Consider the following 24450-nt stretch of genomic DNA (forward strand, 5'->3'; position numbering starts at 1 on the left):
ACTATGTGCAAAGCACTGTTCTATATGCTGGGGAGGATACGAGGTGATCAGGTTGACCCACATGGGGCTCACAGTCTTCACCCTCATTTTACAGATGAGGTCACCGAGGCACAGAGAAGTTAAGTTAAGTGACTTGGCCAAAGTCACCCAGCTGACAAGTGGCTGAACAGGGATTTGAACCCATGACCTCTGACTCCCAAGCCTGTGCTCTTTCCACTGAGCCATGCACAGGCCTGGGAGTCAGAAGACCTGGGTTCTAATCCCAGCTCTACCATCTCTCTCCTGTGAAACCTGGGCAAGTCATAACTTCTCGGTGACTCAGGTTCCTCATCTGTAAAATGGGCATCAGGACCGTGAGCCCCATGTGGGACATGGACCTGATTATCTTGTATCGACCCCAGCTCTCGGTGCCGTGCCTGGCAAATAGTAAGCACTTAACATATACCATTTAAAAAATATTCCCAAACTCTTAGGAAATGAATGGGAAGGTAATTTTAGGTTTATGAGAATTGGAAGGACTTAAGATTCCTACCCCTGACATAATTCATTATCCCCATCTTCATTTCACTGTTAGAAATGGAACAGAAGGGGCAACATATGAATAACAATAATGATGGTACTTGTTAATTACTTACTGTGTGCATGACACTGTACTAAGCACTGGGACTGATACGAGCAAATCAAGCTCTGCACGGTCGGTCGCTGTCCCACATGGGGCTCACAATCTCGATCCCCCTTTGACAGATGAGATAACTGAGGCACAGAGAAGTTAAGTGACTTATCCAGGGTTACACCGCGGATAAGTGGTAGCGCCAGGATTAGAACTCAGGTCCTTTTGACTCCCAGGTCTGTGCTCTTAAAAGAACAGAAACTATAAGGTCCAAGAAGAAGAGCCAATAAAACTGTGACGTATCTAGAATCAACCAAGAGTGTTCAGGTGGAAAGTGAAGGCTCTGTGAGAAAACCCAGAGCAGGAGAGGCATGGGCCATAGATATTTTTGATATCAGAAAAAAGTCATGAACAGAGAAACAGAAGCAAGGAATAAAACTTTGTTAAGGCAGTTTTGAGCCAGAGAACAGAAAATTAATTCAAGAAAAAATGAGATGGAGCAACTCCTCCCTAGCATCGCACAAAGATTAGGTAAGGATGGCAAACTCCCAAATAGAACACAAATTATTTGATCCAGCTCCTCGTTTTGCTTGTGCAAACCAAGTAATCATTCTCCCTACCCACTCTTTCATAGCACCAAAAAAGGTGGTAAAATTCTAAAGTCCTATGGCATAATAATAATGATAATGTTGGTATTTGTTAAGCGCTTACTATGTGCAGAGCACTGTTCTAAGCACTGGGGGAGATACAGGGTCACCAGGTTGTCCCACGTGAGGCTCACAGTCTTCGTCCCCATTTTACAGATGAGGGAACTGAGACACAGAGAAGTGAAGTGACTTGCCCACAGTCACACAGCTGACAAGTGGCAGAGCAGGGATTCGAACCCATGACCTCTGACTCCCTGATTTGATCTCCCTGAGATCTGATTTAAGCCCTATCCATCTTGTCATTTACATTCAAATGTTTCTCCATTAGAGAAAGCAAGAATCCCTGAGAAAAGAAATTAAGCCCTTGCTTGGTGGATCCCTTGTTGTTGTTGTTTTTTTATATTTCCTCTTTTCAATAATAATGATTGAGGTATTTGATAAGTTCTTACTTTACGTCAAGCACTGTACTAAGCGCTGGGGGAGATAAAAGATAATCAAGTCACATAGAGACCCTGTCCCACAAGGGGCTCACAGTCTAAGGGGGAGGGAGAACAGGTATCCAAACCCCATTTTACAGATGGGAAAACTGAGACAAAGAGAAGTTAAGTAACTTGGCCAAAGTCTCACACCAGGGAAGTGGCAGATGTGGGGTTAGAACCCAGACCCTCTGGAGTGTTAACAAGTTGCATTTAAGTATCATCAATAAAACGATTTATTAAGAATTCATGATGTGCCCGAGCGGGCTTCTAAACTCAGATGGAGATATGGATAATATTTAATATGATATTTAATTAGTATTTAATATAGTCTAAAAATCTAGAGACTTCCAGAGAAAATTCAGTAGTGCAAATGCAATTCAAAGTGTCAAGATAACAGGTTAAAATTCAACAACATGAATATAGCAGTTCATTAAGCAATCAAAGGTACATATGTGTGCATAACCCTGCAGTAAGCACTTTGTTAAACGCTTACTATGTGCAAAGCACTGTTCTAAGCGCTGGGGGATACATGGTGATCAGGCTGTCCCACGTGGGGCTCATAGTCTTCATTCCCATTTTACAGATGAGGTAACAGGCACGGAGAAGTCAAGTGACTTGCCCAAAGTCACACAGCTGACAAGCGGCGGAACCGGGATTTGAACCCATGACCTCTGACTCCCGAGTCCGTGCTCTTCCCACGGAGCCACGCTGCTTCAAACAGTACAGTACAACAGAGTTGGTAGACACATGCCCTGCCTACGAGGCAATTACAGTCTAGAGGAAACCCCTTGAAGGTGCTGAATGAGATGAATGGGAAAAGCTGGATAATAATTTTCTGGTGTCTGACGGCTCAAAGAAGAGTGATCCTTAATCAAATCTTCCAGATCCTTCCCAGCCTGCTAAACGACATAGCTATCAGAAGCTAGAGGGTCTTCAGAGAAATTTAATTTTCAGCTACAAAGGAGATATGTCAAGTCACCCACTACCACAGCACTTCTGTATATATTTACAATTTATTCATTTATTTTTTCCTGTTAATTTCTGTCTCCCTCTCTAGACTGTAAGCTCGTTGTGGGCAGGGAATGTGTCTATTATTTATAATAATAATAATAATAATGTTGGTATTTAAGCGCTTACTTTGTGCAGAGCACTGTTCTAAGCGCTGGGGTAGATACAGGGTAATCAGGTTGTCCCACGTGGGGCTCACAGGCTTAATCCCCATTTTACAGACGAGGTAACTGAGGCCCAGAGAAGTTAAGTGACTTGTCCACAGTCACGCAGCTGACAGGTGTTAGAGCAGGGATTCGAACCCATGACCTCTGATTCCCAAGCCCACGCTCTTTCCACTGAGCCACGCTGCTTCTCTAATTTCTTATACTGCACTCTCCCAAGCACTTAGTTTAGTGGGGGTTTTACTCATAGTAAGAGCATAATAAATAGAATTGAATGAATGAATACTACCATTTAAGGCAAAATTGTCCTATTGGTAGGGAAGCAGCGTGGCTCAGTGAAAAGAGCCCGGGCTTTGGAGTCAGAGGTCATGGGTTCGAATCCCTGCTCTGCCGCCTGTCAGCTGTGTGACTGTGGGCAAGTCACTTAACTTCTCTGTGCCTCAGTTCCCTCGTCTGTAAAATGGGGATTAAGACTGTGAGCCCCAGGTGGGACAACCTGATTCCCCTGTGTCTACCCCAGCGCTTAGAACAGTGCTCTGCACATAGTAAGCGCTTAACAAATACCAAGATTATCATTATTATTATTATTATTAAGGGAAGAAAAGGTGCCCACTGACTTTTGAAAGTGATGAGGGGCAATATAATTAATTGCTTTAAATTGGTAATTTTCCTGAACCAAATTGTCAAGTGAATTGGAGCAATTATAGCTCATTGACTCACTAGTAATAGGAATATTAGTATTTATCGAAGACCCACTTGGTGCAATGCACTGTACTAAAGGCTTGGGCAGAAGAAAATGATAAAAGTTTCATGTTCCTTTTCCACAAGGAGTTTACACTTGTGAAGGAGTCATCCTTGCTCAAGTAGGAAGGCAGGTTTAAACTTTTAAAATACAACTTGATCCAACTAAACATTGTAAATCACTTCAGCAAGTCAGCCAGCTGAGGATGTCTGAAGGACACCGAAATAATGAAGCGGAGTGTCAGAAAAATCCTGCCAATAGGCAGATCTCAAATTATGATACAAATGGTTCCTGAAAATTGTAATGATGATGATGATAATTATAATAATATCTGTTGAATGCACAAAACACTGTACTAAGCACTGCATAGATATAAGATAATCAGGTCAGGCACACTCCCTGTCACACATGGGGCTTACAGTCTGTCTTAATTGTGTCAAGTTAAAAAGTCATAAATGGGGGATTACTTCCGAAACCAAATCAGTCGATCAATTGTATTTATTGTTTACTTACTGGGTGCAGAACACTGTATTAAACATTTGGGAGAGTACAATACCAAAGAGTTGGTAACCACATTCCCTGCCCACAGTGAGCTTCCAGTCTAGAAGGGAGAACCAAGGTTGGATATCTCATTTCTACCAAAATAACTCAGGATTATGTTCTCTATTCAATTATAGAAGAGTAAAATCAAGCTAACTTACTCCCCGTGCCTTATTCTACTCTCTCCCATCACTGGCCTCTTGCTTTGACTCTCCCTATTGCCTACAGCTCCTTCCCCCTTCACACGTGGCAGAATACTGCTTATTCATTCAATAGCATTTATTGAGCACTTACTATGTGCAGAGCACTGTACTAAGCGCTTGGAATGGACAAATCAGCAACAGATACAGTCTTCAAGGCCCATCAGGCCCTTCTGAAATAATATCTCCTCTAGGAAGCCTTCCCTGATTAATCTCTCATCTTGCCAAACTATTTGCCCCCAACAACTACTATTTTAGCCCTTTTGTATCACCTACGCACCCAAGTGTTAACCTAAACACTTGGGTACTCACACCCCACCTTTGCCCCGCTACCATGACACTTACGTATCTCTACGCTCTATTGTTTTCCCTTAATTTTAATTAACTTATGCCCTGGAATGTAACCTTCTTGAAGGCAAAACTCATATCTACTAATTCTACTGAACTTTCCTAAGCTCTTAGTAGAGTGCTCCGAACACAAGAAGGGGTCAGTAAATGTTATTGATATAACCACGTTAATGCCTTTATACCAAGCGCTTAGTACAGTGCTCTGCACATAGTAAGCGCCCAATAAATACTATTGAATGAATGAATGAGACAGAGACATTCCATATTAGGGTAGTTGTCTCTTACTTTATCAGACATAAAATCGAAATTCTTCCTAATGATCAGATAATGGTTCTGCAGGTTTATCCCCCTCCCAGCATCATCCAGTCCACCTCACTCTCCACTGTGTTTTATCATCATCTTCAGTGGTATTTCTTCTTATTATTATTACTGTAGCATTTGTTAAATGCTTACTATGTGCCAAGCACTGTTCTAAGCACTGGGGCTGACACAGGGTAATCGGCTTGTCTTAGCAGATAATAATAATCATAATTATGGCATTTGTTAAGCGCTTACTATGTGCAAAGCACTGTTCTATGTGCTGGGGAGGATACAAGGTGATCAGGTTGACCCACTTGGGGCTCACAGTTTTAATCCCCATTTTACAGATGAGGTAACTGAGGCACAGAGAAGTTAACCGACTTGCCCAAAGTCACACAGCAGATAAGTGGCAGAGGCGGAATTAGAACTCATGATCTCTGCCTCTCAAGTCGTGCTCTTTCCACTAAGCCACGATTGAATGCCCACTGTGTACAGAGCACTGTATTAGGCACTTGGAAGAGTACAATACAACAGAGTTGGTAGACACGTTCCCTGATCACAATGAATATTATACATATACACACACGCGTACACACATATTACAGCAAAGGTGACTTTTGATATTGTGCTTTCCATTTTTCCAAGCTTCCTCTGACCCTCTCCCACCCCCAATTTCACCTGTAATAATAATAATAATGTTGGTATTTGTTAAGCGCTTACTATGTGCAGAGCACTGTTCTAAGCGTCGGGGTATATATAGGGTCATCAGGTTGTCCCACGTGAGGCTCACAGTCTTCATCCCCCTATTACAGATGAGGTCACTGAGGCACGGAGAAGTGAAGTGACTTACCCACAGTCACACAGCTGCCAAGTGGCAGAGCTGGAATTCGAACCCAGGACCTCTGACTCCCAAGCCCGTGGTCTTTCCACTGAGCCACGTGACTTCTTCTCTGTATCCCCGTGCCCATCTCCCAAGAATCTCTTACACACTCCAATCCCTGGAGCTACCCCAATGGGGCTCCCCATCTCATCTCCAACCCAAAGCTGCTTCTTGAATTTTTTATTTTTCCAATTCATTTCACATGAAGGCCAAGCTCCAAAGTTGCAGGCCAGCCAGAGCGGGGGAGAAGATATACCACAGCTTTCCCTTTCCATGTCCTGCGTTAGCTGTGAGGTCAGCATGGATTCAGCCTAGGAAGCCGAGAGGACGTGGTAACATGATCTCCACGCGGAGTCACCCGGGAAGTCCTGCACCATAGGCCTTAATGGGAGCTAAATCCATTCGCTTAGTACCGTGCTCTGCACACATTTAGCGTTCGATAAATACAATTGAATGAATGAATGAAAGGAGTCAATGTTATAAAGCCAAAACCTCTATGTTGTAAAGTTGAAATGGGGATAACTAAATGAGAAATGCTGTCAAGTGTCTGTCATTGACACTCACGGGAAGCAGCATGGCCTAGTGGATAGAGCCCAGGCCGGGGTGACAGAAGATCGTGGGTTCCAATCCCAGCACCGCCACTTTTCTGCTGTGTGATTTTTGGCCAATCACTTCACCTCTCTGTGCTTTAGTGACCTCGTATATAAAATGGGGATTGAGACTGCGAGCACCACGCATCCAACCGGAGTTTCTTGTATCCACCTCAGTGTTTAGTTCATTGTCTGTCACATAGTAAGTCCTTAACAAATGCCATAATTATTATTATTCTAACTCATTCATTCATTCAATCGTATTTATTGGGCGCTTACTATGTGCAGAGCTCTGTACTAAGCAAACTCAAAATATTAAGTTGAGGGTGACAATATCACCAAAGATCTTTGTTGACAAAACTGCCTTAAACACTGCCATAGAGTTCCTTTATACTGTATGATAGAAGAAAAATTGTAGAAAATGTTAATTAAGGAGGCAGCAATCTTATATAGACAGTGAGCTTACTTTGGGGTCAGGTTCCAGGCTTTCAACCTCAGTGAAAGTCTTCAGTGCTGTTGTTTTTCCAACCTTCTCTGTGGTTATGAGACTTGGACCAGCTTCCCAGACAACATATCCAACTCTAGTTGCAGTTCCAAGAGGATCACTTATTGGCCATGCCCAACATGAAGTTAATCGGGCAATAAATTAAAGAGATTTATTAAGCACTTACTGTGTGCATAGCACTGTACTAGACTTTTGGGAGAATACAGTTCAACAGTCTGTAGACATGTTCTCTGCCCTCAGGAAACTCACGGTCTAGATGGGGAGCAAGACATCAATATCGATGACTAAATGACAGCTTTGTACACAATTGCTGTGAAACTGAGGGTGGGGTGAGTACTGAGTGGCCCAAAAGTACAGATGAAGGAGCAAGAGAGGATCACACACAGTGAAGTCCGAGGACAAAATTAGTCAATTAGCACCGAAGATGCGCTCAGATCAGCTATGTGTGGACAATGGATGACAGTAGGATAGCCCAGAAGCTGGCTCTATGTTGGTATTTGTTTAGCGCTTACTATGTGCAGAGCACTGTTCTAAGCACTGGGGTCGATATAGGGTAAGCAAGTTGTCCCACGTGAGACTATGGTGAACTGATGTTTAGCAACCATAACAGGGGTACTAAAGAAAACAATTTAACAATACAGTAAAACAAAGCCACAGACAATATGGCACTTCAGCTAAAAAAATGAAGCCAACCACAGCAGACATCAGCACGGTGCTCTGCAATCAAGAAAGAAGTAGTTCTTTTCAAGCGAAAACTTCATTCATTCATTCAATAGTATTTATTGAGCGCTTCCTCTGTGCAGAGCACTGTACTAAGCTCTTGGAATGTACAATTCGGCAACAGATAGAGACAGCCCCTGCCAAATGACGGGCTTCCAGTTCATGAGGTTGGTTGTCCAGTAAGGACCAGGAGGGCATGGGCTGGCATCCCTTCCTCTCTTCCCTAGAGACCTGTACAGTTAATAGACGCAGTCTTTGCCTTCACGGAGCTTACAGTCTCCATATCTTGTCTCCGGGAGAGAAGAGGGTGTGTTGGACACAGGTGGGAGGTGGATCCCAGTCAGCTCAGGGGTAGCCACTTAGGATGCCCAGAGGAAGCAGCAAGAGTTGGCTGTCTGGCTCAGCCCGGTGGTCACACAGGAAGCCTACAAGCCTGGCCAGGAGGGAACTCCATCAGGCTGGGACCCCTCCTGGGCCCCAGCTGAGACATGCCAAGAGAAGCAGCATGGCTCAGTATCAAGCATGGGCCTGGGAGTCAGTAGGACCTGTGTTCTAATCCTGGCTCTGCCACGTGTCTGCTGTGTGACCACGGGAAAGTTACTTCACTTCTCTGGGCCTCTGTTCTCACATCTATAAGATGGGGATTAAGACTCTCAACCATATGAGGGAGCGGGACTGCGTCCAACATGATTAACTTGTATCTACCCCAGTGCTTAGAACAGTGCTTGACACGAAGTAAGCACTTAACAAGTACCATCATTATTATCATTGCCCAAGGAGACAAAAGTAGAGGGTGCTGCAAAAAAGAAACATAACTCCTCCGAGAATTCTGTCATCCCAAATCGGTCTCTTCAGCTTCGTACACATCCTTCAGTGTCTGAAGGATAACTGTTTTTTTTAATTTAATATATTTGTTAAAGCACTATGTGTCAAGCACTGTTCTAAGCACTGGACCTGAATTTAAGTTGGTACTTTGATTACCAAAGCACCTTATATTATGGGCAGGGTACCTGTTGGCCAAATGTGCTGCATTGTATACTCCCAAGCGCTTAATACCGTGCTCTGCACATAGTAAGTGATCAATAAATACCACTGATTGATTCATTGCATTTTTTTTTAAACAGCTCCAACAACACTCCTGCCAGGTAGGGTCAGGTACTATTATCCCCATCTTACAGTTGGGGAAACTGAGGTTTGAGGAGGTTAAGTGACTTGCCCAAGGTCATGTAGTAGACAAGTGACAGAGATGGAACTTGAACAAAGGAACTTCAATTTCCAGGACCTCAGTTCTTCCGTTATGCTACACTGCCTCTTCTAGCTATAGATAGATGATTTGATTGACAGTAATAACCTATCCCATTTCTCAGACCTAAATCTCCTCAAATGCAAAATGTCCTGCAAATCAACAATAATTCACAGTGTGTTTTGCAATTTCATTTTGATGGTTAAAAGCAAAGGAAACAAATATTTTTCTGGAGGGAATAGGAGATTTGAAAATGGTGAAAACAAATGAGATCATGTGTTCAATCAACGCTGAGAAAATAAGAAACATGAGGTACTTAGGAGAGATTTCTAAAAAGATGAGCAAAATCTGACACATGAATCCTATCTGGCACAATTAGTGGTTGTCTTTGACCATCTAGGGACTTGCCCAAAGCTATTTAGAGCTGGAATTATACAATCATCTCACTATATTATACTCTGTTGAGTTCTTCTGACTTGGCAAACTTTGTAAAGTGGTCCTCCAGCCAAAATAAATATCCCTGGGTGTTATTAAGCTCACAATGTTCAACAAAGGCCATTCGCAGTAATTTACAAATGAAGACTGTAAACTCCCTCACTAAACTGGAAGTTCCTTGTGGGCAGTGATGGCTGGTGTCAAGCAACACTCTTATTGTACTCTCCCAAGAACTTAGTTCAATTCCTTCCATGCAATAAATACTTAGGTACCACTGGTTAAGAGAAATGTATAGATAGAAAGTATATATTAGTACTTTCCATCTATATCTGTGTACATTTTTATACACTTACATATCTAATATGATATTATAAGTTACTTATTCATATTAATGTCTGTCTCCCCATCTAGATTATAAGGTCATTGTGATCAGGCAACATTTCTACCAACTTTGTTGTACTCTCCTAAGCACTTAATACGGTGCTTTAGATACAGTGAGCGCTCAGTAAATACCACTGATGATAAAATTGATGAATCAGGTAGCACGCAGTCCATGTCTCACATGGGGGTCACAGTCTTCATCCCCATTTTACAGATGGGATAACTAGAGCACAGATAAGTTAAGTGACTTGCCCAAGATCATACAGAAAATAAATGGTGGAGTTGGGAATAGAACCCGGTCTCTGGTTCCCAAACCCGTGCTCCTACCACTAGGCCATGCTGCTTCTCTGTGTGCTTTACTGAGGGCCTCGTGTGCAGATCACTATATTAAGTGCCTAGGAGAGTACGATAGACAAAGACACAACTTCTTCCTTTGAGGAGCTCACAATCCTGTAAGTTTTAATCAAATAGTGGTAACCTAACTTCTCAAACTATTTTCAGAGCTGACCTTCCTGCTCCTTCCTAAGGGCCAGGCACTGGACGAAGCGTTGGGATAGATCCAAGCAGTGCTGGAAGCAAGTCGGATCTAGGCTAGTAAAGGGTCTCCCATTCCCTTCTGCCTCTCCCTGATTTGCTCCCTTTTTTCTCCCCACTCCCCTCCCAGCCCCACAGCACTTCCATATGTACCTGTAATTTTACTTGTTTGTATTGATGTCTGTCTCCTCTCTCTAGGCTGTGACCTTGTTGTTGGCAAGGATTGTCACTGTTTATTGTTGTACTGTTCTTTCCCAAGAGCCTAGAACAGTGCTCACCCTACCGTAAGCACTTAAGTACGACTGAATGAATGAATGAATGAAAGGAGACCGGAATGGGGGAGCGATGGAGGAAGGCCGTGAAGTGACTGAGGAGGAAGGTGAGGTTTCCAACCATGTGGGACCAGGCAGGGGAAAGGGGCGTCTCACAGCCCCTGATATCTCAGTCTCCGGCAGCCACGGCCTCACCTCCTCTAGACTGTAAGCTCGTTGTAGGTAGGGAACGTGTCTATCGTATTTTTCCAAGCGCTTAGTAAAGTGCTCTACACACAGTAAGCACTCCCAGGGCTTAATACAGTGCCTGGCACATAGTAAGCACTTCAATACCACAGTTATTAATGTAGTTGACTGACTGACAGAAGACCCTGGACTGTGTGCCCACTGTCTTCTTCGGTGACTGGCTGGTCACCGTTCCTCCTCTTCTAAATCCCCCCTGGAATCCTACTCAACACCACAGACTTCATTGCTTCCACCCTACTCCCCTTAAAATATTTGCTCACTTCAAGAGCAAAAGCGGCAGTCGGAGGGTGGCAAAGGCTGCTGGAATTTCAACTAGAATTTTGTTTTGTTTTTCATTTTCAACATTAGATACGAGATAGATCAAACAGAGTCCCTCCCTCCTGCAGGGTGCAAAATCCAGGAGGAAGTGAAAGCATGCATCTCATCTCAGTTTTATAGATGAGGAAACCGAGATCCAGAGATGAAGTGACTTGGTCAAGATCTCATGGGCTGGTTACTGGCAGAGCTGAGATTAGAACTCGCGTCTCGTGGCTTTCTAGTCTTATGCTTTTCCTACTAGGCCAGGCAAAACAAACAAAAGGGAAAAAAGTCACACTGCATGTGGTGAAAGATGAACTTTGTTATTATTCATCTAGAAGTGTCAGCAAGTCCAAAGAGACTCCAAAGTCTCTTCGATTCATGGATGAGCCATCCCTAATAAGTTGTTGTAAGGGAAGAGAAGGATGCAGAGGGGGAACGGTAGTGATGCTATATTAATCCAGAGTCAACATTAGCATGGATTTCAAATAGTGTAACCATCCGATATCCTGCTGCTTCTTTGAAGACCGATTCTTGCATCGAATAGGCCATTGATCTCACCCAGGAATTACATTGCTTTTCTGTTCTTAATGGGTAAGGTCTCCGGCTTCTGGACTGATCCTGAGATTCCTAATCTTCCACCTGGGAAAGGATCCAGAGATTCCTGGCTTCTTGGGATTCCAGGGAGAATATTTAAAAATTGTTCTCTTTCCCTCCCCACACAGGAAAGAGTTGGGAGGGACCTGAAAGTGCTCACAGATCTGCATCTATGTGGTTGATGTGGACCTGGGTCAGTAGACCATAACAAAGCTTCCTCTAGCACCTGTTCCAAAACTACATCATCCACCTTAGCCCATGTGGCCCCAGAGCTACCCTGAATCAATCAATAGTTGTTTACAGAGCACTTACTGTGTGCAGAGCAATGTAGCGTGGCTCAGTGGAAAGAGCACGGGCTTTGGAGTCAGAGGTCATGGGTTCGAATCCCAGCTCTGCCACTTGTCAGCTGACTGTGGGCAAGTCACTTAACTTCTCTGTGCCTCAGTTACCTGGTCTGTAAAATGGGGATTAAGCCTGTGAGCCCCACGTGGGACAACCTGATTCCCCTGTGTCTACCCCGGCGCTTAGAACAGTGCTCTGCACGCAGTAAGCGCTTAACAAATACCAACATTATTATTACACATGCTTACTATGTGCCAAGCACTGTTCTAAGCACTGGGGCTGACACAGGGTAATCGGCTTGTCTTAGCAGATAATAATAATCATAATTATGGCATTTGTTAAGCGCTTACTATTGTAAATGAGGAAACTGCCAATTTGAAAAGAAAAAATAGCCAAAACATATTAGAAACAGCATGGTCTAGAGGATAGAGCATGGGCCTAGGAGTCAGAAAGCCCTGAGTTCTAATTCTGGCTCCACCAGGTACTTGCTGTGTGACTTTGGGCAAGTCACTAAACTTCTCTATGCCTCAGTTGCCTCAAATGTATAACAAGGATTAATACTGTGATCTCCATGTAGGATGTGGACTGTGACCAACCTGATTAGCTTGTATCCACCCCAGCGCTTAGAAGACTGCCTGGCACACAGTAAGCTCTTTACAAATACCATTATAAATAAGTCATCTGAGGCATGCAATGTAAAGAAAGTTTTGGTTTCTTATTCTCTCAATTGCCCAGGAAGTTTTTGCTGGGTAGGCAAGAGTCAGCTGATTCTCTTTTTAATGGAGGAGGCAAGGAGAACCAAATGCATGGGTTGAGTAAATGAATTAGTGGCATTTACTGAGTGTCTACCATGTGCATAGTACTAATCTAAGCACTTAAAGGAAGTTTTCCAGAATTCAACAATTTTTAGAATCTTTTACTACTCTTTCAGTCAGTATAAATATGGCTGCAGTCTGTATTAAATAAGGAGTCTCTGGGAAAAAAAAATGTCAGGCTACCATTTTCAGAGAACTTTAGACAGAGAGGCGTAAATGGAACTTAACAGATCTGGGAAGCCTGAGAATTACCTCAGCAAAAAGAAACAAGAGAGCAATAGGGAACGTGATTATTTCCACAGAGCTGATTAGAAAATGAAAGATACTGGATCTCCTTTCTCCTCACCCAAACCCTCACACCAGTAGTTCTGCCATCTACTTCTCTGGCTATAGGTTACTTCTCTATATGTCAATTCACTCTTTTCCCTATAGGGTTGTTCTGAGCACAGGGGTCTCTTAAGGCAGAGGGAGAACATCACCAGGAATGAGCTCTGGAGGAATGGGAAGCACAGAGTGAAACTATTCCCAGCATTCAGGTCTGCAGAGTCCCTGAGCCTCTATCCCTCTGTTTGTGTTGCGTGTTCAAAGAAAAAGCAGGATGAAAGAAAACAACACTTTTTTAAGAAGCAGCTCTACTGGTTTTCCAAAACAATCACTTTATGCCAGGGTTTATTTATTTCTTTTTCTTTTTTTTCTGACGCCATCATTCTGGCTCAGATTGGGAGGCGGTGGGGGAGGGGAGGGAGGAAGGGAAAATGAAACAGCTGTTTTCCTGAAGCTGCCACAGGCTCTGCTAGCTGGCTGGGGATCCTTTGTGCTCTTTAAGCTTGAAGGGTGTATTTGAAATCATTTAGAATGGGATAAATATAAGCAACGAAAAACATAGGAAAAATCTTAAAATTATTTTCCCAGTTATGTCCCCTTCCTTTTAATGGGCCGACTAATGTGAAAGACGGTGAGCATGAAGAGGTTATGGATTTCTAGTATACATCAGTGAACCAATGAGATGACCCTCCCTACACACCATAATGTGGTCCTCACTCCACACTTGCACCTGTACAGTCAGAAACTGATGGTGAAACGCAGTGATTCACTGAAAGTAGACTTGCCACACAGATCTTTCAGACATGCACATCTGCATACTTGTGTGTGTTATCCTCCTTCTCTCATTTCAGGAGTTCACCATTCTCCGCCCCATAGCCCTATACAGGGTTGGGCCACCTCAGTCCTTGTAGATGAAAAATCAGAGCAGATTACAGAGAAAACAGCAAGAAAAATTTAAAAAGCAGAGACTGCAACACTACCATCTCCCGTATCCTTTGCGGCCAGACAGTCAGCCCTTCCCTTCAAGTCTGCTGCTAGTTCTATCACACTTCTGTCTTGTACCAATTTTTAGCCGCATGGATAATTTATTGCATCTAAGATGATAGAAAACCAGCTTTATACATCATTCAGCTTGCAAAAGATGTGTAGCTTCAGTTCCTTAATGGTGTCATTTTGGCTGAATGCTATTAACAGATTACCCCTGCCTAGGGCAGTGGAGCATGTGCGGCAGAAAGATAACCTTGTGTTCGTAATTTAATATTAACTGTTTTCTCCATAGTACCTCTTTCCAGTACATTAACAACAAACCAATATGGCCTTGTCCCCCGCGGTCATATTCTTCAGGAAAAAAAAATGGATTACACGATAGCAAGTTCCTGAAGATTTCCAATGAAGTATTACAAATCACTCACAGTTCGCTCTGCAGAAATGAAAAATAAACAGGTTTAGATCCAATCAAATCTAATTCCTCCAATTTAGCCGGACCCCACTTCAAAGGGTGCGCTTATTAATGTCTCGGCGAACAAATTTAGCCGTAATTTTTCCCTCTTCTTATAGGGAAAACCTCCAGTTGCATTCTACCCAGTGAGATCAAGAAATTCTTTTTTTTTCCTGCTGAATTCTCTGACACAGTTTGATATTAAAGTGTAAGCCATTTACAGAAAACCCTTTATGGAATTTTCATCCCATTCCATTCCTAGGAGCTAAATTTATATCCTGCATTAGCTATCATAGTGGTAGAGTATTAGTCTTCTCCCTTTTGCAAGCAGTCCCAGGCAGTCTGAGGGCCCTATCACTCTCTACCACTCACATACACAGGCATTAGGGGTTTATCTCATCTTCTTCAGCAAGTACTAGGCCCAATTCATTCCTTTAGGCTACTTTACTAATAACCTATTCCTTATCAGGGCCTCTCCACCTCAGCTTGTGATCAAAGACCCAATTAATGGAATGGAGAAAGGTGAAGCATTCAAATAATGGAGACAGCTGTTTTTCTCTGTTAGAGAAAATCCATTTGTATTGTTATCGCACTGCCAAGTTCTGCCGCTCCTGTTTAATTCAGTCTTCCTCTATTTCTGCTGATGATAAAAAAAGTCACAATGAACGCGGAAAAGAATGGCAGAAATATCACCGTGTCTCAACTCAGTCTGGGTGTTATCAACTGGAAAGTGAAAATACAAGCAGATAAGGTGTGGAACCGTCCAACAAAGACCATATCAAATGAAAAAAAAACTTTCAAGCAGCATTCTGTAGTCACCCCTCCAATCTTCCCTTCCCAGTTTCTGTTCTTTATGGTATTATTCAGCTGTCCAACTCAGCAAAGGAGAGATTGCTATCTTGAGTTTCTCGTCATTTGAAAAGTAATTAAAGACAGAGAGCAATCGGAATTGGTTTGCATGAGCATTTCTGTGAACCTTGGGCATTTGGGAATCTGGGAAGGCTCTTTTGAAAGTCTGCAATCAAGTTGGCTATTTTCTTATCACCCTTGAATGGATCAAACTCAGTATTTTGCCAAACTTTTTTTTCTAAGGATATAACTCCCTCAAATCCTGGGTTCATTTTTCTCCTTTAATTGACTGTTAAGCATAAATGCTCACCTCCCTCAGGAGCACTGAAGTCATTTCCTTAACTATGCCTTAATGTTTAGCATTTCTCAAGTAAAGGTATTACTGGCATAACATTATCATTGCCCCCCTGTTTTCAATTTTTTCGGGTTTTTTTCCCTAATTGCATATTCCACAGGGAGGGTAATGGGGTGTGTAGGATTGCCTGGATTTAAAACTAACTTCATGCAATCTGTGAATTCCCATGTTAAAACTATGTGGAATATAAATGCAAAAAGAAGAAAAAAAAAACATGTGCAACCCAATGATTGTCCCACAGGGTTTATTCTGGCACCTATTTCTATCCAGGTCTTTAAATCAAATATCATCTTTTGTTTTAGTCAAACGGGGAGAATACTGCATATTATTTCTCTAGTCTCCAAAGGCCTGCCTCAGAAAGGAAGAATGAGAATTCCATATTTAAATTCTTGGCTGCGCACAAATAACTAGCGGAATAAACACATACAAAGCTGCAATATATACAAAAAATAGAGACAGTGAAGCTTTGTGGGACTATTCTCCTAGACTGCCATAGACTGCCAGCTCACAGGGGATCACAGAATGTGTTAGACTTAGGGAAGATACATTAAGCATTGGTATGTAAGATGAGTGGTTAAACCAGGATTGAGTGGAAATAAACATAATCTGTATTAAATACAAACTGGTCAACACCTCAGGCTCCCACATATTTTGTTTTATAGCATTAACATTTGGAATGAGAAGTTTTCAATTAAGAGTTTGCTTCCAGGATTTTTTTTTTATGAAATACAGTGAAGCTCATTATTTATTTACACGTCAAAGGTCTCTTCTTTTCCCCTTTCTTATTATTGTATCTACGGTCAGCAGACATGAAATAAAAATTAAACACTACGTTCAACAAAACATAAAATAAGAACACCAGACTCATCAATAATTACCCATAGGCGTAGTAAAATATACAACATCAAAGATGATGTTACATGTGCAAGTGTCATGGGAAACAAACCAAATGATGAAAAGCCCACAAAAGAATGCTTCATCTAAGAGAAGAGGAAAGGCAGCAAAATATGTTTCTAGTACATCAGCATTATTTACATGATAAGCACAAACACAATTATGTAACATCTCTTTCCTTAAAACTTCAAAATTGGGAGACATTTTTCCCTTCCAATGATATTGCTCTGAAGCAAAAAATAGTTCTTCAAGTCAAGGTGGACACTCTAGATAAAGTGTCCTAAATCCTTAAGTAGATTCTGAAGCAAAAAGCTTTCAGACCAAAGACTTCCAGGCCCATGTTGGAATAACTGTTTCTTGGTAATCTTTGATTCTTTTTTAATCAATTGAGCTTATTGTGGGAAATCATCAGTGAGGTAACATTAATTCCTCAGAGCCTAACAGGCAATTTCCATAGTACCAGGGCAAGGGCCAGAGCACTGGCGGGCATGGGTACAGAAATAGGCTATCCCAATTGAGCCATCCTTAAATCCACTATGGAATAAATAACTGAGCTTCAGTTCAGGAAATCTAACGTGCTCTCTAGGATGAATGGCTGTGTTTTTTGAGAGGACTATAGCTTTGCTTCCTGCTCTTTTTCCCCTTCCCCCTCCCTTTGTTCACCCCCTAAGTGGTATTTGTTAAATGCTTAATAGGTGCCAGGCACTGTACTAAGCACTGGGGTTGATAGTCCCCTGCTCCTTCCTTCCCCACCTGTTGCTCCTGGATCCAATTCATCTCAGTCGTATTTATTAAGTGTTTAATATTTGCAGTGCTCCTTTCCATCACATGAAAATACTATTTCCTGTTGAACCAACACAAATTCTCATGTCTGTTGCCCAAACGTAAAACAGATCTGGGCCATTTATGAGCTTAGTCCAGTCATCAGGAAGTTTGAGTGGCATTTGTCCTAGCAAACTTCTACTTAAGGACGGTCCATCTCATAAGGTTCTGGGAAGTTCAACTGAGAATTAGATGCCCGGTCCACTAAACTGTTAGTTTTTTTCACTTTCCATTAACATGAATGTTCCCCTACGAATTTCACATTTTTCAGTTTCATGTTTTTAATGACAGTCAGGTACATTTCTATATTTCTCTTCAGTCAATTTTATTAACATAGCCACACGATATGAAAATGTTGCATTGTTAATAGCTTTCCTACGGTTTTTGTTTTTTTTGCTATGACACTTTCAGTGATGCCATCTGAGTGTTACACATTAAAATAACATATTTTTGGCACAGGAGCATGGAACCATTAAAATGCTCTTCAGTCAGTTTATTTCTGAACCTGTTTGTGATTTAAAAAAAAATAAATAAATAAAAGCTTATTTCATAATGCAATCTGAACTCAAGACAGTGTTAAAATCAGTAAGATAGGAATTGGTCTTGTCCTTCTCTAAAGTTGGTAATTTCAAAAAATATGAACAGTTGTAATAGGTTTTGGCATAGTTTGTTCTCAGCTTGTGGCTCTGTAGTATATGACATTAGTGTTCTTCCTCTTCTGAGTCAATGTCCATTTATTATGGGAATCCTACATTTTCACCAGGATTCTGATACTTTTCAGGCACCCATCATGCCTGCATTGTTTTAGAAATGCATGCAAATACCCACATACAAATTTCCCATCAGTTGTCCCAGGTCTAATCCCAGCTCTGCCACATCTGCTATGAGACCTTGGGCAAGTCACAGTTTTTCGGTGCCTCAGTTACCTCATCTGTAAAATGGAACACGAACGGTGTCCAACCTGATACACTTGTGTCTACCTACTCGGGCACTTAGTACAGTGCTTGGCATTAAGAGCCTAACAAATACCATAAAAAAACCAAGCTCTTGCTGGATCAATATTTTGTACCAGTCTGCCAAATCCTAGAAAAACATAACATGCTTTTTGGGCTGTTTCTTTGTGAGCTATTACTTGTTTTCCAAATGGTATCTCTTTATCTTTTTGTTATTTTTTATGTGGTGCAATTTTCATTTAGTTTTACCACAGGGATTTGTCCAGCACAAACTGCAGCATTTATTAATGTCTTATTTTTGTGATAAACATCCAGTGATTTTCCACGGACATTTTGCAAGAGAGCAAGGATTTATTAATCACCCACATAAAATAATTTAGGATATCGGGTAAAAGCCCAATTGTTTGCTTACTTATTTCCTTGCTGCTTTTCTGCACATCTGTAGGGTGTCTCTAACCTCAGTGCAATATTAAATTAGAAAGAATAGGTCCCTTCGAGCAGCTCTATCAGTGAGCAGAGGAAGATGTCAATGGGGCCCAACATTGAGAGGGTAGGTTGTTTTAGAAAAAATCTGTAATATTTCAGCTTATCTATTACCTTCAGAATTGTCTCTGTAAAAAATCTAGGCAAAAGGGAACTTTAACTGTATGTTCAACTGTGATGGTTTAAAGCCACTGTCTCTTCAGCCATAAATGGTTTCTGAATGTAAGCAACCTTTCCATGTGCTTCACAGTGTTCTGTACCTCTCCTTTCCTTTTCATTTCCAGAACTCCATAACCCACTGAGAAAATGACTGGCAGGAAGAAGAGTGTGTGCATGGAGCTGCAGAAAGCACAAGTACAATAACCACTTCCTTCAAGCAAGTTCTTGGACCTGGAGATTCCAAACAAAGCTTTTCTGTCATTCTCTATAGGTGATTCTATCACCTTGCCAGGATGTTTTGTTTTTATTTTTTTTAAATGGTATTTGTTAAGTGCTTATTATATGCCAGGTACTGTTCTGGGGTAGATACAAGATAATCATGTTGAGCACCATCCATGTCCCACATGGGGATCACAGTCTTAATCCCCATTTTATAGATGTAGGTAACTGAGGCACAGAGAAGTGAAGTGAGTGTAATTTAGATTTCCTAATCTTAATGCTTGAATTCATCATCTCCATTTATTTTTTTCTTCAGTCACCATAACATTCTTTCTGTTCCAGGCCCACTTTTTCTATCAGATTCTGGTTTAGCATCATATCCTTGATAATTGAAGAGTTATATTTTGGATGATTTCTTCCAAAATATGTTACTTTGCATTTTTTTCATTTAAATCCCATATTGTATTTTTCTTGTCCAAATTTCTATCATTTAATGATTTTCTCAACAGATCTCACAGCTCCTCCCAATTCAGCATCCTATGTAATTTTAATTAGGTTTTGATGTTTTTGGATAGCTCTCTATCTCACCAGATTCAGTTGCTTTTTCTTATTTTGTGTTCATGCTCCTCTCTCCAGGTTTTCATTTCTGAAAATGCATTCATGAGTAGAATTATTATTATAATTATTGAGGCTAATTTAAATATAAAGCTACTTAAGATGCAATCAAGTGATTTCCTAATGTTCCAATATACAGTGTTCACAGTCTTCCCTTTGTACAGTATTTTGTAATTTAGTTCAATTGAAATCAATAAACTTTTTCTGGAATTACATGTTTTGTATGAACCCAAGCAGATTATTGCTTATGAGTCTTCTTTTAATTTTAAAGAAATATTTCCCAACATTTCCCCAAGATTCATATGTGTTATTAAAATTTAGATAACCAAGATCATGTTTCTGGTTTTGAGAAGACTTAAATCTGTGTGTCTATTTTTTTTTTGGCAAATTCAATAAACAATTCTCTCGGGAATCCCATATGCTTCCTCTCCAGGTTCCTAGATAGTTACAGCTCACCTGAATTTTTTTCCAAATATTGTCTGGCCTTATCAGTAGTTCTCAACAGCTGATGGGCAATCTTTGTTTTAATCATCATGTAATCATCTTTTACATGGAACAATAGGAAAAGGCAATCTGACTGTAAAAACACATCCATTGATTCATAGAAAGATAGAACAGTAGAGCAGGAAGATATGTTGAAGAATCATTTGGTCTGGCCTTCAGCTTCAGGAGCTGAAAGGTATTTCTTAAGTGCTTACTCTGTGCCAGACACTATACTAAGCAATGGGGTAGATACAGGCTAATCAACTTGGACACAGTCCATGTCCCTCATGAGTTTCACAGTATAATCCTTCCCTAGAGATCATCAGGGATGGTTATCCCATGATCTTTGAAGACAGCATATTCTGTTATCTTTTTTCTTCTCACTCTTTTGTCATCTTGAACGTCAAAATGTTCAGTAGCATCTCTCCTGCTTTAATTTTCTCTTGTTTGGGCATCTATCAATATGGAGAACTAATGGCCAGCATATTCCTAAAAGACCTTCCATATCCTTGAAGATGATTAAAAAGCCCTTTTTCTTCTCCTCTTCAGAACAGTGACTGTTCTCTAATGTTTCCTACTTCCACTTTTCTGTAGACCCTTTCATTTTTTTATAGGTTTTGGAAAGTATGGTGACTAAAACAGGTTCTGGATAGTAGAGAAGGTTGACGTCTAGGTTCTATATCATTGGCTTTTTAAATATCAGCATGACCTTTCTTACCCATACTCAGTTTGGACTCCACTATGACATCCAGGTTTTTTTCTGCTAAAGCTGTTGTAGACTGTTTCCATAGAATATGGTGTGTATCAGTGTTTATGTGTACTGTCTATGGTCTCATCAGGAAAGGGGAAGACGGACTGAATCAAGGTGGACCAGAAAAGCCTGTATTAATATCTGAGGGAACTCTCACAGGCCAATCCTGAATGACAGGAAGTGCCTTTCCTTGAGAGGTGAAAGTCAGCAGGGTGCTGATGATGCAGTCATGTCTTCTTGTGGGGCACAGAGCTCCAATCCAGAAGTTCTGACCTGAAGAATGGTCCAGAATTATTTAGCTCCAGTAGTGGTTATACCCCCTCTCAGGGTCGCATCTGAAGAGTTTCCAGTACTCTACCAGTGTCGGCTAGAGGAGGGAGAGTCAAGCAGAGGCCTATCCATTCCATTCCTAGTTTGAGCAGTGGCTAGTGAATGGAAACCAATCTGCTACAAGTCAAAACTCACCCAAGCTGGGCAGCAGCAGCATGAGAGAAAATCAGGGGCGGATATTTGAGTTACTGTGTGGAAGGCGACAGTGGTAAACCACTTCGGTATTTTTACCAAGTAAACTGTATGGATACACTACCAGAACGATTGCAGATGGAAATTGGGGTGTTCTGGGAGAGATGCGTCCGTGGTGCCGCTATGGGTCGGAAACGACTCCACCGCACAAGACAAGTGGTTATTCAGAGAAGCAGCATGGTCTAGTGGAAAGAGCACGGGCCTGGAAATAAGAGGATATGGGTCCTAATCCTGGTTCTGCCTCATCTGCTGTGTGGCCTTCATTTCTCTGTGCCTCAGTTACTTCATCTGTAAAACGGGGATGAAGACAGTGAACCCCACCTGGGACAGGGAATTGTGTCCAACCTGATTACCTTGTATCTACATCAGTGATTAGAACAGTACTTGGCATAGAATAAGCACTTAAATACCATACTTATTATTATTATTGGGTATGAAGAACTGGCGTGGAGTCCTTAAGGAGTCAGTCGGGCAATCAGGCCCTCCTTGCAGAAGAAAGACCAGAAGCCTGAAACAACTGAAGGACAGAAGGGGTGAATGTGAAATGTGCCTGTATGACAAAGGCAGGGGGTGTCTAGAGGTGAGAGATTAAGCCAGCCATGCTCTCTTGCTTCTGGACTTGCTTTTGCTCTTCCTCCTGCTGCTCTGGTCAGGCTGGCCTGTCTCCTTTTGGTGGTCCATCTGAGATGGGGCAGTCCACATGATAAACTTCCTTCTTTCATTTAACCATTAGTCCCACTAGCAAATACACCTTACTGGAGCCCATCAGTGACTAACTCTCTTCCCAATCTGAGTGTGTTCATAGTCATTGCAGCTGTGCCTCATCAATCAGTTATATTTTTTGACCTCTTACTTTTTTATGGTATTAGTTAAGCACTTACTATGTGCCAGGCACTGTACTAAGCATTGGAGCAGATACTAGATAATCAGGTTGGACACAGTTCATGTCCCCCACATGGGCCTCACAGTTTTAATCCCCATTTTACAGGTCAGGTAACTAGGCACAGAGAAGTTTAAGTGATTTACTCAAGGTTACACAATAGACAAGTGGCAGAGTGGGTACTACAACCCAGGTACTCTGACTCCCAGGCCCGTTCTCTAACCACTAGACCATATGCTGCTTACTATGTGCAGAGCCCTGAACTCACCTTTTGGGAGAATACAATAATAACAGAAATGATAGACACCTTCCCTGTCCACAAGCTAACAGTCTAGAGGGTGTAACAGACAATAATAATATGTACATATCTGTGATGTAGTTATAAGTGCTGGGGTACTGGGAGAGGGGCAAACAAAGGGAGAAAATCAGGGGGGTGCAGAAGGGAATAGGAGAGGAGGAAATGAGGCCTTAGTCAGGGAATGTTTTTTGGAGAAGATGTGCCTTCAATAAGGCTTTGGAGGTGGGGAGCGTAATTGTCTGTTGGATATGAAGAGGGAGGGCATTCCAGGAGAGAGGCAGGATGTGAGCGAGAGGTCTCTGGAGAGATAGAAAAGATGGAGATACAGTGATTGGGTCAGTATCTCACCGCCCCGACTCCCATCCTGTATGCCTAGTGTTCCTCTATGATGGTTCTTGCAAAACCACACAATGAGGAAAGTTCATGATATACTGCTCACTGTGTCTAATATCACACGCACTCACATAAACCATTTCTTCTGGCACTTTGATGTGCTATATCAAATCCAAACAGACTCATTTGTCAGACAAATGTTCCCTAATTCCCTCACAGCCTTCTAGCCAGCACATACACAGTGAAGACTTGTATTGTGACAGAACTGCGTTCCTTGTGTTGGATTACATCTCTAATGTTAGGGAATTACCTTGAACTTATTTCTGTTCAATTCCATCCAGCTTTTCTGAGACCAGTTTTCCAGTCTATCGGGGTAATTTTAAATTGCATTCCCTTCTTCCAAAGTCTTAGAAACTCTGCCTAATAAAGTATTGTCTGAAAATCTGTATTGTTTATCCACTTATTCATGCCATCAATAAAAATATTTCCCAGAGTCAGTTCCAGAATCTATCCTCATGAGATACCAATGAATACAGTCTCCCAAGCTGACACTGAGCCCTTACTAACTACCTTCTGGGTATAATTCAGCAGCAGCTGGGCACCACTTAAAAGACCACAATTTCCTGCCTATTGATGACAGTGTCCTGAGGGAGAGAAGCAGAAACCTTGGGGATGACATACAGAAACTGGCCTGGATAAAACTTGGGTCTTTTTTAAAGATAAATGAATCAGCGTTACTCCCAATTAAAACTGTCAATATATGTATAACTCTTTTCTGAGTACTGATCGAAGCAAATTGCAAAGTCCCCTGGGAGTGAACCCTGTAAAGTAGACAGTGTAGATACAACTCACCCTTTAGTGGACATAGAGGCCTACTGATATCTAATTACAAATGCAAATAAATGCATTATTCTGACAGACCAGAGGGGAAATTCCAGGGTACGTGCAGATCTAACTTCATACATTGGTGAAGGAATGTTTCTGCATTGGCATGGCTCCCTACAGACTCCATTTGTATCCTCGAAGTTCTCAGATTGGGAACATCTGAGATTACATTCTATCACTCTCTCCTACTTTATTTTAGTGTCTTCCTGACGTGTTAAGTTGAAAATCCTTTGGGGAGGAATTATGTCTATGAATTCTATTCCATTCTCCTAAGAGCCTAGTGCTCTGCACC

The 24450-nt window shown here is 41.7% G+C and overlaps 1 non-coding gene across 1 annotated transcript; it reads left to right on the forward strand.

The window, feature by feature from the left end:
• The first annotated feature begins 21557 nt into the window (after positions 1-21557).
• On the forward strand, positions 21558-21695 carry LOC114811508. The gene has a single exon (XR_003759206.1). It is a non-coding gene; the product is annotated as a small nucleolar RNA SNORA7 (small nucleolar RNA).
• Positions 21696-24450: the final 2755 nt, after the last annotated feature.

This window comes from Ornithorhynchus anatinus, chromosome 4 (genome assembly GCF_004115215.2).
Source record: "Ornithorhynchus anatinus isolate Pmale09 chromosome 4, mOrnAna1.pri.v4, whole genome shotgun sequence".
Taxonomy (NCBI): Eukaryota; Metazoa; Chordata; class Mammalia; order Monotremata; family Ornithorhynchidae; genus Ornithorhynchus; species Ornithorhynchus anatinus.